Here is a 15,183-nt window from a genome sequence, read left to right on the forward strand (position 1 = left end):
GCGGATTTTCAACTTTTTTGACAAAATTGATTTTATGAGCCTCATAGCAGTTAGCCACGGTTTACCATCCGCACGATGAGCGTTGATAAACGGCACTTATCTTCTCTTTATACAATCCATTTCGTAGATGGCTTTATTGACTGCAACGTTGCTGGTGACAAAAATTGGTTTGGAAACACCTTTCCAAACCAATTTTTGTCCCCAAAAAAGTAAAAAGCAACCAGCCAGACAAGCAGCTCGGGTTCAAACTTGCGCTTTTTGCAATATTCAACGCTTGTTAGAGTAGTAGGTGCTGTTTTCGTTAATCGTTGAGTACAACAGCGTGAAGTAATTTTGCAGCATGAAGTTTTCGCATTGTTATATTTTAAGCAGCCGTAGCACAATGGTAAGCGCGCTTGCTTTAGAAGCTAGAGATCCGTGGTTCAACACCACCTCTGGGCAAATTTTATAGCAACGGTAAGGAAGGAGGCGTTGACTTCCTTTAAAATGCTCTTCCACGGTGCTCTGCGATAAGATAGTAAGGACTATTTAGGACACCTAAGATAAATTAAAATATGTGAATAACTGCATCCAAATTTTCAACCGGCTTGCCTCATCGAAACCCGGTCACTGTGGTCAAACAAGGTTTTCAGACATCATGATTTTAGCCACACAACCACTTCCTTACGCTCTTTTGTGTCCTGAATCATCCTCATTACGTCTGATTATATCTTAGTGCTTCTTGGAATTTGATCAGCATTGTAATGATATACACCATGAACCTTTACTTTGCAATTTATTATTCAAATAGGACTCGTAAATTTGTTTTCTTATTTCTTTATGCTTTATTAATTATCTAAAAACAAATAAACTTTGGGGCCGTCCATAAAGTACGGATGCTCATAAGGAGGAGCGGGCGGAATCTTCTAATAGCACACGAAAGCGTATATATATGGGGAAAGGAGGGAAGGGGGGGGTAGAGGGTTAGGGAAAAGGGGCTCTATATAAAAGTACGTACGCACTAATTAAAAAAAAATTTCTTAGCAATAGTTGTTTTTCTAATTTATCGCAGTTATTGTAATAACAATTTAAAATAAAACCATACCGTATCATCGTTATCCATAATTCGTCAGCTAACCATATGATTTGACCAATATAAAAGTTAACTTTCTGACTAAAGATCCTAGCTAGAAAAGCCAATTTTGTAACCAAAGAAAAAAAAAAGAGCTTGTCAACATAAAAAGGTGTATGGTATAGGGAAGGGGAGGTTATAGTATCCCTATGTAGACACATGCCACTCATTATACACCTACCTAATTTATTACTTAAAATATACATATACATATATACATACATATTATATCTTAATATTAATACTGTAATTTAATAGTAGTAGTGTTGTTTCACTTTCGTTTTTAAAGTAGTTTTAGTTAGTTATTAGGCTTTTCTGAACTTGAAAGAACGCGTTCTAAATATACACACGGTTATTCGAGAAATATCTACTAAGCAAGTCAAAACTTTTGGAATTTAATTATTATTTATCAGTTTAAAAATATTAGATAAATTATAATAGCAATATAAAGATCGTATTATAAAAGAGGTAAGTATAGAACAGTTTAGAAAATTATATATTACAATTAAAATAGTCATATATTAGATAAAAAGTAGAAAGGATCATCCCTTCTCATTTTTTAAATTGTCTATATTTTGTTTCTTTTATTTTTTGTTTCTTCATTCTTGGGTTTTTTTTATTAGTTTTGTTTTTATTGACCTTATATTTTATTTTCTAAAAAGAAATTAGGGGTATGGTTAAGCCCTAACTATTTTTTATGCACTTTTTTGCACTAAAAAAGTTACTAAAATTTTATCATAATATTGTTTATTACTACTTTTAAATTTATCTATTTAAAAAAAAAAGTTTTAAGAAGTCCTAAATTAATATAATTCAAATATACATTGAATTCTATCATCTCATACCTTGCTTATTTTATTATTTTATTGACATTTTTGTGATGCTATTACCTTTTTTTCTGTTCTGTTTTAGAAAATTCGAAAAAATAAATTAAAATTTCGAGCCAACACTGACATTTTATAGTAAAGGTTAAATTTTGTTATAAATATTGCAGTTCTTCTATCTGCTTTTTTGTTCTTTTTTTAATAAGTATCTGATTTAAACTAAATATGGTTAAAATTTATATTTTATTACGAGATATGTGTCTTTATATATGAATGTATATATGAATCTTTTAAGATTTTTTCATGTTATTTTTAAATTTTTTGTTTGCACAGTTCAAGTTATATATTTTTATAGTATGCATATATGTTCATATTATGTTCAAAAGTAAAAAGATTTTGATAAATATGTGTATGTGGTAATATATGTTATATAATTGTTTTATAAATGTGTTTTTATAATAGTATAAAATGTATTTTATATATTGTGTATATAATTGTTACATGAGGTGTTTATATATGTTATATAAAGTTAAATAAATGTATTGTGTTTTGTAGCTAGTAAACATATTTATATTATGTTATTTCCATGTTAGAGCAAGATTTTGCGTAATGTTGTTACTTGTGTTACTAATGTTGTTACGTTTGGCTTACCTTTATGTTGGTGTTTATTGTTAAAAATGATAAATAGGAGGTTTTATTATTGGAACTCACTGCTTTTAATCATTCACTAAAAGCCATTCAAGAAAAATCATTTTGCCATAAATACATTTTGTTTATATTTCAATTTGAGTTTTTAGAACCATTTCGTACCAACATGAATTGTTTTCTAAAAGCTAACATGAAATAACAATATTTAACAACTACTATTCTCTTATATCTATCTTATCTCTATCACATACATTGATTTTCGATTCATATATGATGTGTTTTTTTGTATTTAATCATTTGTTATATTTTTTCATTTCAGATTTATCATATAATGGATTTATGCGATATGAATTTTTTAAAAACATCTGATAATTAGACAAGTCAACGTCCAAAGTTCAATGTTTCATATGTCATTTTTAAGTAGTTTCTAGGCTTTTCTAAATGTGTTTCTTATTCACATGGTTTTACAAGCAAGATCTGTAAGCAAATTTGAGCTGAAAAATTTTTCTTCGCCTTTAAGGAGAACTGATGTTGTTTTTTGCTTAAATATAGTAGTTTTTGTTTAAATATAGTAGTTTTTGTTTAAATATAGTAGTTTTAATAAATAAATGTTTGTTTGTTCTTAAAACTAGGCAACTTAATGAAGCAAGTTTTGTTTTATTTTTTAGTGCAATTGGAAAAAGATGAAATCTATTTTTTATTGCAATTGAAAGGAACTGAAGTTTTTTTTAGTCACTTCACACAGTATAACTGGTACTGATTTGAGTAAGTTTATTATTTTGTTTAATTTTATATTGGATTTATTTTCTATTAGGTATATATTACATTAGATATATATTATATTAGATATATACATGTATTTTATTAGATTTATATATGTATTATATATATATTTTATTAGATATATGTATTAGATATATATTATATTAGATATATATTATGTATTTATCATGGAAAACTGACTGTAATTTGTTGACACCAAAGTGATCGACAAATTACAGTCAGTAATTTGTTGATCACCTACTCAAACAATTTTGTACATTATAGTCTAGGCTCTTTGTTAAATTAAAAATAGTTGATGTAAATCGACTTATGTATATTAAAATATAAAAATGATTAATGAATTATGTATATAAACATATAAAAAGATATGGATTTCAATAAATCTGAAGTTTAAATATAGTCTTTGATTAGAAAAGATCACAATTTGTAAAATTCTTTTATGCTCATTTATTCAGTTGTAACAATTGTAAGATTACTGGTAATATGTTTAATGATAATAGTGAAGTTGAAATGGATAATATTAGGCCCAAAGAAGTTATTAATATAAATGCTAATAGGGAACTTGAAAATAGTTGTTGTCAAATGAAAGAGATAGATCTAGACAAGATGAAATTAATGGTCGTTGAAATGTATGAAATGCTGCTCGGCGAGCAGAAAACTTACTTGCCAGAATTCAGCGTCAAGCAGTGTTAATGTCTGTTAATTTGATTTTACTTAAGACACTTTAGAACAAAGTAAAATATGAATTTTACTATTTATAGCAACAATTAATAACAGTTTTAAATATAAATGATTTTGAATTTTCTTTTTTTCCTTGTTGCCTTTGTCGTCACTTGATTAGTTTGCTTACTGTTGAAAAATGACTTTAATTTTGTGAAATTTACTCTATTAATCATTAGTCAACAGTTAGAGAGAAGCTGGAGCTTAATTAAGAAATTCTGGAAATTAACTTTTAATCAAGGTAAAAATAATTTTGTTTACTGGTAACAATAAAACCAGTTACTACTATTTATTGCATGTATTTTTACTTTTTTTAACATGCTGCTTTGGAAACACTTTCTTTCTCTCCATTTTTTAGATGAGAGGGAATATTAATAATGTTTAAAACGTACGTAAAAAATGTAATGCTTTGTGTTGATAGACCTAGACTGTTATACCTATTTTTTTATTCTTTATATTTTCTGTTATATTATTATCCTAATTCTACTAATAATAAAATGCAAATAATACTTTTGTAATTAGAAATTGTAATATTTTTTTTTTCATTTCCTTTTTTAGGTATTTGCAGGCTTTACTTGACTTTCTTTTTCTGGTATCTGTGTTGTGACAGATTTAAAAAAAAAAATTAACTGATGTTAATGCGGTCTTTATGTCGTTAATTATAAGCAATGACATTGCTGATAGGGAGTTAAGTTTAAAATATTATTTATAGATAAATTTGTATTTAATTTTTTAGATATTATATCAAATTATTAATGTACTTTTATTGTTATTAATGATTTAATTACTCATAACCCGTATTACGGGTTGCTTACTGCTAGTATATATTATTGCTTATTCGCACGCTCTAATTTAAAAAATATTTCCTAGTTCATACTTTTTTCAAAACTAAATCTTTTCAATTTTAAATAGCATCTCATTAATAAATAGTAATAAGTCACCAAATAGTTATGAGATAAGTGCTGAATACTTTAAAAACTCTCATAACAACAATCTCCTTTTGTGGCTCTCTAAATTTTATAACACTATTCTAACAAATGGGAAGGTCTCAGAAGATCTATCAACTTCAATAATTATTCCACTTGTTAAGTCATATAAAAAATCTCATAATGATCCAAATAATTACCGTGGAATAAGTATTTTACCTACCTTTACTAAACTTCTAGAATATCTTATCTTACTTATATGTCCTAGTATAACAGATAGCCATTTCTACCAGTTTAGGTTTAAAAAACAGCTCTACTCTCCACGCAGAGTTTCTATTATAGTTTATTATACTATATAGTTTCATAGTGAAACTATACAGCACTATAAAAAGTTATATATGAAATAGTTTCCGAATGAAAAGTAGGATCGACAGTAAATGGTATATATACCGGTACCATTGCATACGCAGATGATGTAATCTTGTTAAGTTCTACGATTTCTGGTCTTTAAGAACTAATTGACTGTTTTCAAACCTTTGGAGTGGCTAATTTTATAAAATTAAACACGGAGAAAACGGAAATTTTTATTTCTGGAACAATCCTGTTTCAAACAATGTTATTCAAATTAACAAAACTTCAATATATCTTCAAAATAAATTAATGCATCTAGGTTTCCAATGGGAAAATGAAACCAATAAAAACAAAATTCCAACACTCCAAAAAACAAACTTCAATGAGCTTATAACTCAGTTTCAATCGGTTGCAATAGCTCTAATTGACAGTAAAATTTATTATTGCCAGCGGTTAACAGTTGTTCATTTATATAACTCATTAACAGCTCCTAAGCTTACATATGGACTTGAACTATGCAAATATAGCACCAGTTTTCTTAGCAACATAGATACTGTTGGACATGGAAAGACAATAGACAGCTGGACAATAGGAAAAACGCCTAATGAAAAACAAAAGTCTGGGAGAATAGTACAAAAATATTATTAAGCAGTATCGAGAGAAGAGATACTTGGAGAAAATCAATAAAAGGAATCTTGGAGATGGTTGTTACAGACCACATTTTCCGATTCTTCGTCCTGATAAATCTACTACAAAAGTCAGAATTGTGTTTGATGGATCTACAAAATATAATGATAAATCAATTAATGTTATTTATCAAGGTCCAAAACTTAAACAAGACCTTCTGACAGTTTTGCAAAGTTTTCAAAAATATCCAGTGGCTTTAGCTTGTGATATAGCAGAAATGTGTTTTAAAATTCGAATACATAAAGATGACCAAAGGTACCAACAAACTTTATGTAGAAACCTGGATCCAACTGCCAAGCCTGAGGTGTTTCAGTTTAATGGACTAGTATTTGGAATCAACTTAGCGCCTTTCATGGCTCAATTTGAAACGCAAGAACACTCATATGTACAAAGTATGCACAAAAACTTCTTTTGGCTTCTGAAGCTGTTATTAAAGGAACTTACATGGACGACACAATAACTTCTGTAGTTGATGAAAAAGTAGGAATTCAATTATACAAGAAACCCAAGCTACTATGGGGTTCAGTAGGAATGTTTGCACGAAAGTGGCATTCAAACTCGGTCGAAGTTCTTAAGATAACACCAAAAAATGATCGTGCAGAACATATAAATTTGGATTCTATAGAATTGCCTGCAACCAAAACGCTTGGAGTTGTCTGGAAAGCAAAACCTGATTTATTTAGTTTTCATACTGTTGCAACCGAAGAAAATACAGTATATACAAAACGAATTTTGCTTTAAAAAATGGCAACATTGTTCGATCCATTGGGTTTTTTAGCACCATATATCATTCGAATCAAAATAGTTATGCAAGAATTGTGGATTGATGGAATTGAGTGGGGTGATGCAAATCCGGATAGGATTGCAAGTAATGTTGATCAATGGCTTCAAGAACTAAAAGATTTCCCAAAAATAAACATTTCCAGATGTTTACAAACAATTTCAATAGTTCCAAATAGTCAATTACGGATGTGTCTTGTAAAGCCTACGGTGCTGTTGCTTATTAACAATGTTTATATGACACAGGAGAAGTGATCTATGTGATAATAATGTCAGAAGCCCGAGTAAGTCCATTGCAATCTATTAGTATACCAAGCCTTGAGTTATTTGGAGCTGTCCTCGGTTTACGACTTGCAGAGAAGATTGTCAAACCATTGAAGCTGGAAACTAAGGACGTAACTATATGGTGTGATAATCTTAATGTTTTATGATGGATAAAAAAATCAAGGCCAAAAGTTGAAGCCATTTGTTGCCAACCGCGTTGGATTCATTCAATCAAAGACTGAACTAAAACAATGCAGAAACATACCAACAAAAACTAATGTAGCTGATTTACTAACAAGAGGAATAATAGTTAATAAATTAGAAAGTAATAATGTATGGTTGCACGGACCAAGTTTCCCTAATTCTTTAGAAGAAATATGGCAACAGAATTACATGGAAGTCACACAAGAGGCTTTAATTAAAGTAAAGAATAATCCAGAATTAATGAATTTTGCATTATCCACTGAAGAAACAAGTTATCTGCTTGATATAAATAAGTTCTCATGTTGGAAAAGACTTGTCAGGATAAACGGATGGATCCATCGATTGATAGGAAATTGTCAATTTGAAACAGACTTTTGTAAAAAGGGTGATATAACAGCTGATGAATATCATAAAAGTGAAAAAGAGATTATAGATAAAGCTCAAAAAGAAAGCTTTAAAGAAGAATATAACAACATTAAAAAAAGAAAACCGATTTCGATATCAAGCGAAATCATTTCTTTAAATCCACGAATTGACGAAGACGGATTATTGCAATCCTGTAGTCGATTGCAAAATGCCCATTACTTACCCTACAATGTTATGTATCCAATCATTTTGCCGATATGACATACAATAACAAAATTGATTGTTAAACATTATTATGACGGAGCCAATCATTTGATGGGAACAAATCAATTATAAATAAAATTATCAGAACGATATTGGGTCATACGAGGACGAGAAGAAATCTGAGACGTAGAAGCAAAATGCAATAAACGTGAATTAAGAAGATGTAAACCTGCTCAACAGCTGACGACCCCTTTACCAGCAATTCGCTTTAAAGAAACACTACGTGCGTTTACTAGAATTGGTTTCAATTTTGCTGATCCACTTCTTACTATGCAAGGTAGAGGGAAGATGCGACAAAAGAGATACTTATGCTTGTTTACCTGTTTACTATCACAAGCTGTACATCTTGAGATAGCTTATAATCTAGATACAAATTCATTCCTCAATACTTTTTATTGAATAATGAATAGAAGGGGATTACCATTTAAAGTTTTATTGGACAATGGAACAAATTTTGTTGGAGGATGTCGAGAACTAAAAGAAATTGTCAACGACTTAAATAAGGATAAAATTACTAATTCTACAGCTAATAAAGGAATCAAGTGACACTTTAATGTTCCGTTAGAACCTCATCTTGACGGTGTATTTGAAATAATGGTCAAGGCTGTCAAACGTGCAGTGAATGGGATATCTGAAAAAGCCTATATTACAGATAAAGAACTCTGTACGGCATTTACAGGTGCTAAGAGTTTATTGAACTATCGCCCACTAACGAATCAGAGTGCCGAGTTCCATTGACTCCAAATCATTTTTGATTGGGCAAGTTGGAGGACAATTCAGACCAGACTTAGTTCAATCTAAAGGCTACCATCCTAAAAAACGCTGGCGTTGAGTGCAAGAACTATACGTCATTTTTGGAAAATACGTTATTTTTGGATTCTCGCATCCCCGGTGGGGATGCGAGAATGGCCTCTATCTTTATCTAAAAGATATAAATGGAATCAACAAAAACGCGAAATAAAAACAGATGACATTGTGTTTATAATTTCTCCAAATACAACCAGAGAACATTGGTAGAATTATGGAAGTCTTTGAAGGTAAAGATAGACGTGTAAGAGTTGTGAAAGTTAAAATTTGCGAAAAAGAATTTATACAACCAATTACAAGATTGCGTCCTCTTGAGTTTGACATTTAAGAATGTTTGATAGACTGGAGTCTATCAAACAGGGGGAGAATGATTGGAAGAAAACCGAATCAGCATAAAAGAAAAACAACATTCCAATACCACGATAGCTATAACCAGTAAATAGCGCCAATATGGTATAACGAACTAAGTAATAATTATATGGCGACTATTTGAACAATACTGTTTACTAAATATTTTTTGTTATTGGACGAAATTATTGTATAAATAGAGTTTTGTTGTTGTTGTTTTTGAGATATAAAAATAGAAAATATAATTGATATAGTTAATGTAAAAATGGTTAAGATCTTAAAAATATAAGTTAAAAATATAATACATATTCGGTATTATTTGTGATCGCCATCGGATCAGTAGATAAAACTCTAAGTTGATTCATAATTTCTCTTCAAAGCAATTTGTTCTTAACAAAGATTCCCAATCTCAAACATTAATGAACATAACATATGGTGTCCCACAAGGATCCATACTTGGACCACTTCTTTTCATTATTTATATAAATGATCTTAACAAAGCATCTAGTTTAAAGGCTATAGTTTTTGCAGACGACACAAGCATGTTTCAGTCACATGAAAATATAAGTATACTTTTTAATAATACGAACAGAGAACTTGAAACAATTTCATTTTGGTTCCAAAAAAATAGGCTATCTTTAGATATTGAAAAAACAAAATGGATACTTTTCTATCCAAATTATAAAAAACAGGTACTACCTGTAAGTATGCCTGATCTTTTTATCAACAATCTCATCCTAAAAAGAGAAAAAATGACAAAATTTTTAGGAGTTTGTATTGATGAAAATCTGTCTTTGAAATCATCAATAATATTTTTAATAAAGTTGCAAAAAGCAGTGGAATTCTATACAAATCTAGAGGTATTTTAAACAAAAACCAATTAACACAACTACATTACTCTTTTATTCATTGTCATATAAATTATGCAAATATTATATTGAAAATTACACATAAAACTTAACTAAAATCTCTTTATCGGCTTTAGAAACACGCAGCTTGCATAATAAATTTTAAAAATCGTTTTTTGAACTTTGAACCACTCAGAAATGGACGCCTTAAATGTTTGTCAACTAAATGTATTTAATATTTTGTGTTTTATGTACAAATGTAAAGAACTTATGTCTCACGATGTTTTTGTAAACCTTTACAAAATTAAACCACGAAACATAAATAACTACGTAATAACAACATTAAAAAAAAAAACTTATTTGCAAAAATAAACAAGGTCAGTGTTGATTATCTTAACGTAGACCTTTTCTCTGGGTTGAAATAGTACGGCCTAATTTTGTTTGGTTTTTTTATCTGAATTGACCTATTCCTTTTTCAAACAATCTATTAAAAAAATTATTTTTCAACAAAAAATATTCTCAAATTTTTTTTATTTTTTAAGTTTTTTTTCATTTAAAAAAAATGCTATACTGCATATTTATTTGTTATGTTTTATTGTGAGTTTCACTTCTGAAGTATGTGCAGTATTAAGTTTATGATATTTAGAGGTTATATATTTTCGGTATATATATTTATCTTATATAGTATATAGATGTTTTTTATTGTAAAAGAAAATAGTGTTTTGTTTAGGACTTTTTGATAAAGTCATTACGATTTTCCTGAGGTCTTGCCCGTATAATATTATAAATCTTATTGTAAATAGTATTGTACGGTAAATAATTAATAAGATATATAAATATATATATATTTTTTGTTGATTCACCTCCTCAAGGCCGTGAAGCCCACTACAGATATGAAGACTACTTAATTGTGGTTATAGCCCTCTCTTAACTCTATATCTCCAAAACACGAGCCTTGAGAAACAAGGCCGTTGGGCGGAGAAACAAGTTGAACGCGGTATTTCCAGGGACGTGGTGGGGATCGAACTCGGAACCACTTGCTTATAAAACGAACGCTTTACTATATATGTATATACATACATATTCTGGCAGCAAAAAGATTTTTTAGTATCAAAAATTTATAGTGTTATGAAGATGGACAGTAGAAATCTATTTCTATGCCTTTAAGTTCAAATTTAAAAGTATATTTGTATAAAACTCTGACTTATAAAAATCCAATATAATTTAATGTGCCAAATGATATATTTAAACTGTTCGTTAACTTCTATTGGTTAATTTATATTCTACATAATCTTGTATATGCATAAGAAACCATGTTATTGTTATCCTATACAAATTCACCATCTTGTAATTTTACAACCAAAAAAAAAAAAGAACTATATTCCCACTTGTCCAAAAGGACTTAATACTACAGTACTTTTGTCCTACGGGATATTCAAGCTTCATATAAGAATATCCTATGTAACTTTTATAGGTATACTTTACGAGGGGGTGAAAAGCCAAGAGGTACAAGTCATATTTTTATCATAGTTGAATTAGGTGTAGAATTGGATAGGAAACAAAATGTTGGAGGCAATGGGTGAATTTTTTTACAATCAAACCGTAATTAATTTATTACACCTCTTGGTTATTTTACTGTGTTTCAACTTTAAATTGTTTTTTCTCAAAACTATGAAAACGTCACTTGTTCCCCTTGGCTTTTCACCCCCTTATATAACTTTTTATATTAATTTATTTCCATCGGAGATTCTTAGATTAGTTAATATCATTAGGACTTCTTATTTAATTACAATATTAATCTTATAGCAATCCTATGGTTTTACTGCATATCCTATATAATTTTTATAAGATTCTATTGTAATTTTTTACTAGGATATAGCCACTTTATTGGCTCTATAGGAATCCTTTAAACCTATTGGATACCTTTCAGATAGCTATATGATTCCTATTTAGACATATAGTAAAATAGAGTAATCCCATTGATCCTATTTGATCTATTGGATTCCTATATAAGGTAGAAGAGTCTTCTTTGAATTAGATATGTATTAGATGAATTAAGGCATATCTAATTTAAAGAATTAAATCAGATATGTCTTAGTTAAATGATTATACAATCGCGTGATCAGTTGAATTTTTTTTTTTTGAAACTAAATTGCCTATTGTACAACATTTCTTTAGTTAGATGAATAATCACTCTATTGTAAATTATATATTTTGAGAAACAAAATGCCGGCTTGTAATTAGGTTTGACTCCAGACTTTTTATAACGTTAAAGCGTTCTTATTACGTAAAATTACGGCCTGTAATTAGGTTGACTCTAGCTTTAAAAAGTGGACTGACTTTTAAACAATCTAGAACTGATTTAATTATCTGATTTAATTGGCGGATTGAAAATATTAAATAAGGATAGTTCAATTACATTACAGACTCATTTTAACAAATTAGCGCTAACTAGACCGCAACTCGATTATATTTAGTTTTGATTTATTAAGTTTTTATAGGAAGTTGCGAGATAAGAATCAATTGTTAGAGTAGGCGAAAATTATATAATCACATCTCACTTTTTAAAAAATTATCCAGCAATATATTTTTAAAAACAGCATAAGAAAATATTTATTTAAATTTTTCCAAACTTACTAATTTAATGTATTAATTAAAATTTACAAGTCAGTGCATTTAATATCGTGTTAGAATGTTGAACGTGTTAGAATGTTGAACGGTTTCATTATTTTTGAATACTCATTCTCGCCTATAATATAAACATATTAAATATCAAACATTTAATCGTACATATACCATGTAATTTGTATATTGCATAATCGGACGCCCTTAAACGAAAAGGAGCCAAGCTGGTTTTGAGAAAATGGTTCTCTTTCTGTTACAGTATACTGGATACATCATTTCACTATAGTTAAAGCAGGCTTTTATTACTATATAAATTTGGCAATTCTCTATAGTTAAAAATGGCACTTGATTCCTTTCTGTTTAAAGGCGTCGAATTATAATACACAACAACAACAACAACAAAAAAAACTTAAAATGTATATAATATAAACATAAAAATGAAAAGGGTATGGGATATAATGAGTATTAAGAATTATGTTATAATTTTAAAATATAATAGAACTAGCTGTCTGTGATATTAATATATTAATTATATAACATAAATTACTAACATTAATTATAAACATAATTATATAAGATAAACATAAAAATGGAAAGGGGTATAGGACATTAAAAATATTAAAGAAGAGTTATGTTATGTTTAAAAACTTGCTGTCTGTATTATTAAGTTAACAAATTATTCACCTATAGAAAACATGAATCAGAGGACTTTAAAACACGTTTTAAAGTAAACCATGTTTAATTAAGAAGAACTCAAAATTTCAATCAAGTAATCTTAATAGAAATTTAATAAAATTTTTTAAACTTTACTTTGAGGTCAAAAAAAGATGTAAAACAAAATGGAGTCTTAACTGTTGTGCAGACTCTTGCTTTAGTAAAAAAAAAAATTTTCCCCCAAATTTTGACCATTTTTAGGGATTGCCCTCTTTTGTAATTTTGAGGACTCATGATTAAAATGCATAGCTATATAGTTTTTGTAGTGATTTCTCCTCTTCACATTTTTTATTAGCTAGGGCTAGCACAATAAGATAAGGTTTCAAAAAACTTGTGTTCTATTTAGTTTAACAACTGATTCTGCTCCATTCAGATGGCATTCCTTGAACCTAACCATTTGCAAAAGAGCCTTCATATCATGGATGAAACAAAAAGGTGTTAAGTACCTTTGTTTTAAGAAAAATATATTTAAGCTGCTTTTACAAACTACCAAAATCATTTTTGTCACCCTAAAAACCCTGAGAAACAAAGGCTAGTTCAGTTTTGAGAGAATTGGATCTGCAGTACCTTATTGTGCAATTTTATATAGAGTGGGCCATAAGTAGGTTATTAAAAAATAATGATTATAACAACAAACAAAAAGAAAATTAGCCAATCCCATTGCATTAGTTTTTTAATATATGTAAATAAGTTTATAAAAATGCCACTCGTAATTTCTGTTTTTAGACAATGAGTGGAAACCGCTATTTGTTGGAACAAAGAATATGGATTGTAGAGAATCATTATTTGTTACAATTTCCAGTATCAATTCAACGTGCTTGGCGTAAAGAATTTAGAATTGCAGCTCCTTCATCTTTATGTTTTCATTAATTAGATGCCTAGTTTGAGAGAACTGGAACAGTAATGGATGCTAAAAAAAACGGGACGCCCAGTCAGCTACTAAGAAAGAAGAAATCAAAATATTCAAGATTGTCCAACACCATCAACACATCATGGTTCATTGCAACTCCAAATAAGCCATTAATCATTACACCGCATTCTCAATAAGCTGAAATTAAGGCCTTACATTCCTAGTCTAGTTCATAAACTGAATGAAGATGACTAAGATCGGCGTGTCGAATTTTGCGAAAGAATGCTAGCAATTTGTGCATAAAGTTATGACATTCTTGATTCAATAACTTGGTCAGATGAAGCAGTTTTCAAATTAGATGGCTCTGTTAATCGATGCAACAGTGTTTATTGCACTGAAAATCCCCATAAAATTGTGGAAAAAGGTATCAACAGTCCAAGTTTGTGTGTATGGGCAGGTTTAAATGTCAACGATTTAATTGGTCCATTCTTTTTTGAAGGGACTGTAACAGTTCAAAGCTTTGAATGCTGTCAAACTATCTATGGTCTTCACTCAATAATCAACAAAAGTAAAAATTTATATTACAACAGGATGGCGCTCCGCCACATTATGCTTTGGTAATTCGAAATTGGCTAGACTTTAATCTTCCAAACAGATGGATTGGGAGCCGTGGAAGTTTCTGTAAGTGGCCTGCAAGATCCCCCAATCTCACGCCTTTAGACTTTTTTCTATGGGCTGTAATAAAAAACAAAGTTTATTCTGTTCCTGAGGAAAATTTGGATGAGTTGAAGTTGCGCATAACAGAGGCTTTTAGAGAAATTACACCAGAGTTATGTAAAACTGTGTGTTATTTGTTAACTGATCATTCAGAAAAATATATTGAATTTATCGGTCAACAATTTGAACATTTGCTTTGACTTATTTTGACTTTTCTTGATATTAATATAAACTTACTGTTCTTGCTAGTTTAATAATAGTATGTATCAAATTTTAAATTGTAATATGGGTGCATGGTGGAGATTTCTTATAAGTAACCTACTTATGGCCCACCCTGTGTATATAT

General features: G+C 29.3%; 1 protein-coding gene across 1 annotated transcript in view; it reads right to left on the minus strand.

Moving 5' to 3' along the window:
- Window positions 1-12,543: 12,543 nt before the first annotated feature.
- The window catches only part of LOC105848063 (tumor necrosis factor alpha-induced protein 3), a 55,609-nt gene continuing 52,969 nt past the window's right edge, over window positions 12,544-15,183 (minus strand). The window contains exon 5 of the mRNA XM_065793965.1: window positions 12,544-12,680. The gene's annotated coding sequence lies outside the window, so the exon portion shown is untranslated. The remainder of the gene's footprint in view (window positions 12,681-15,183) is intronic.

This window comes from Hydra vulgaris, chromosome 03 (assembly GCF_038396675.1).
Source record: "Hydra vulgaris chromosome 03, alternate assembly HydraT2T_AEP".
NCBI lineage: Eukaryota > Metazoa > Cnidaria > Hydrozoa > Anthoathecata > Hydridae > Hydra > Hydra vulgaris.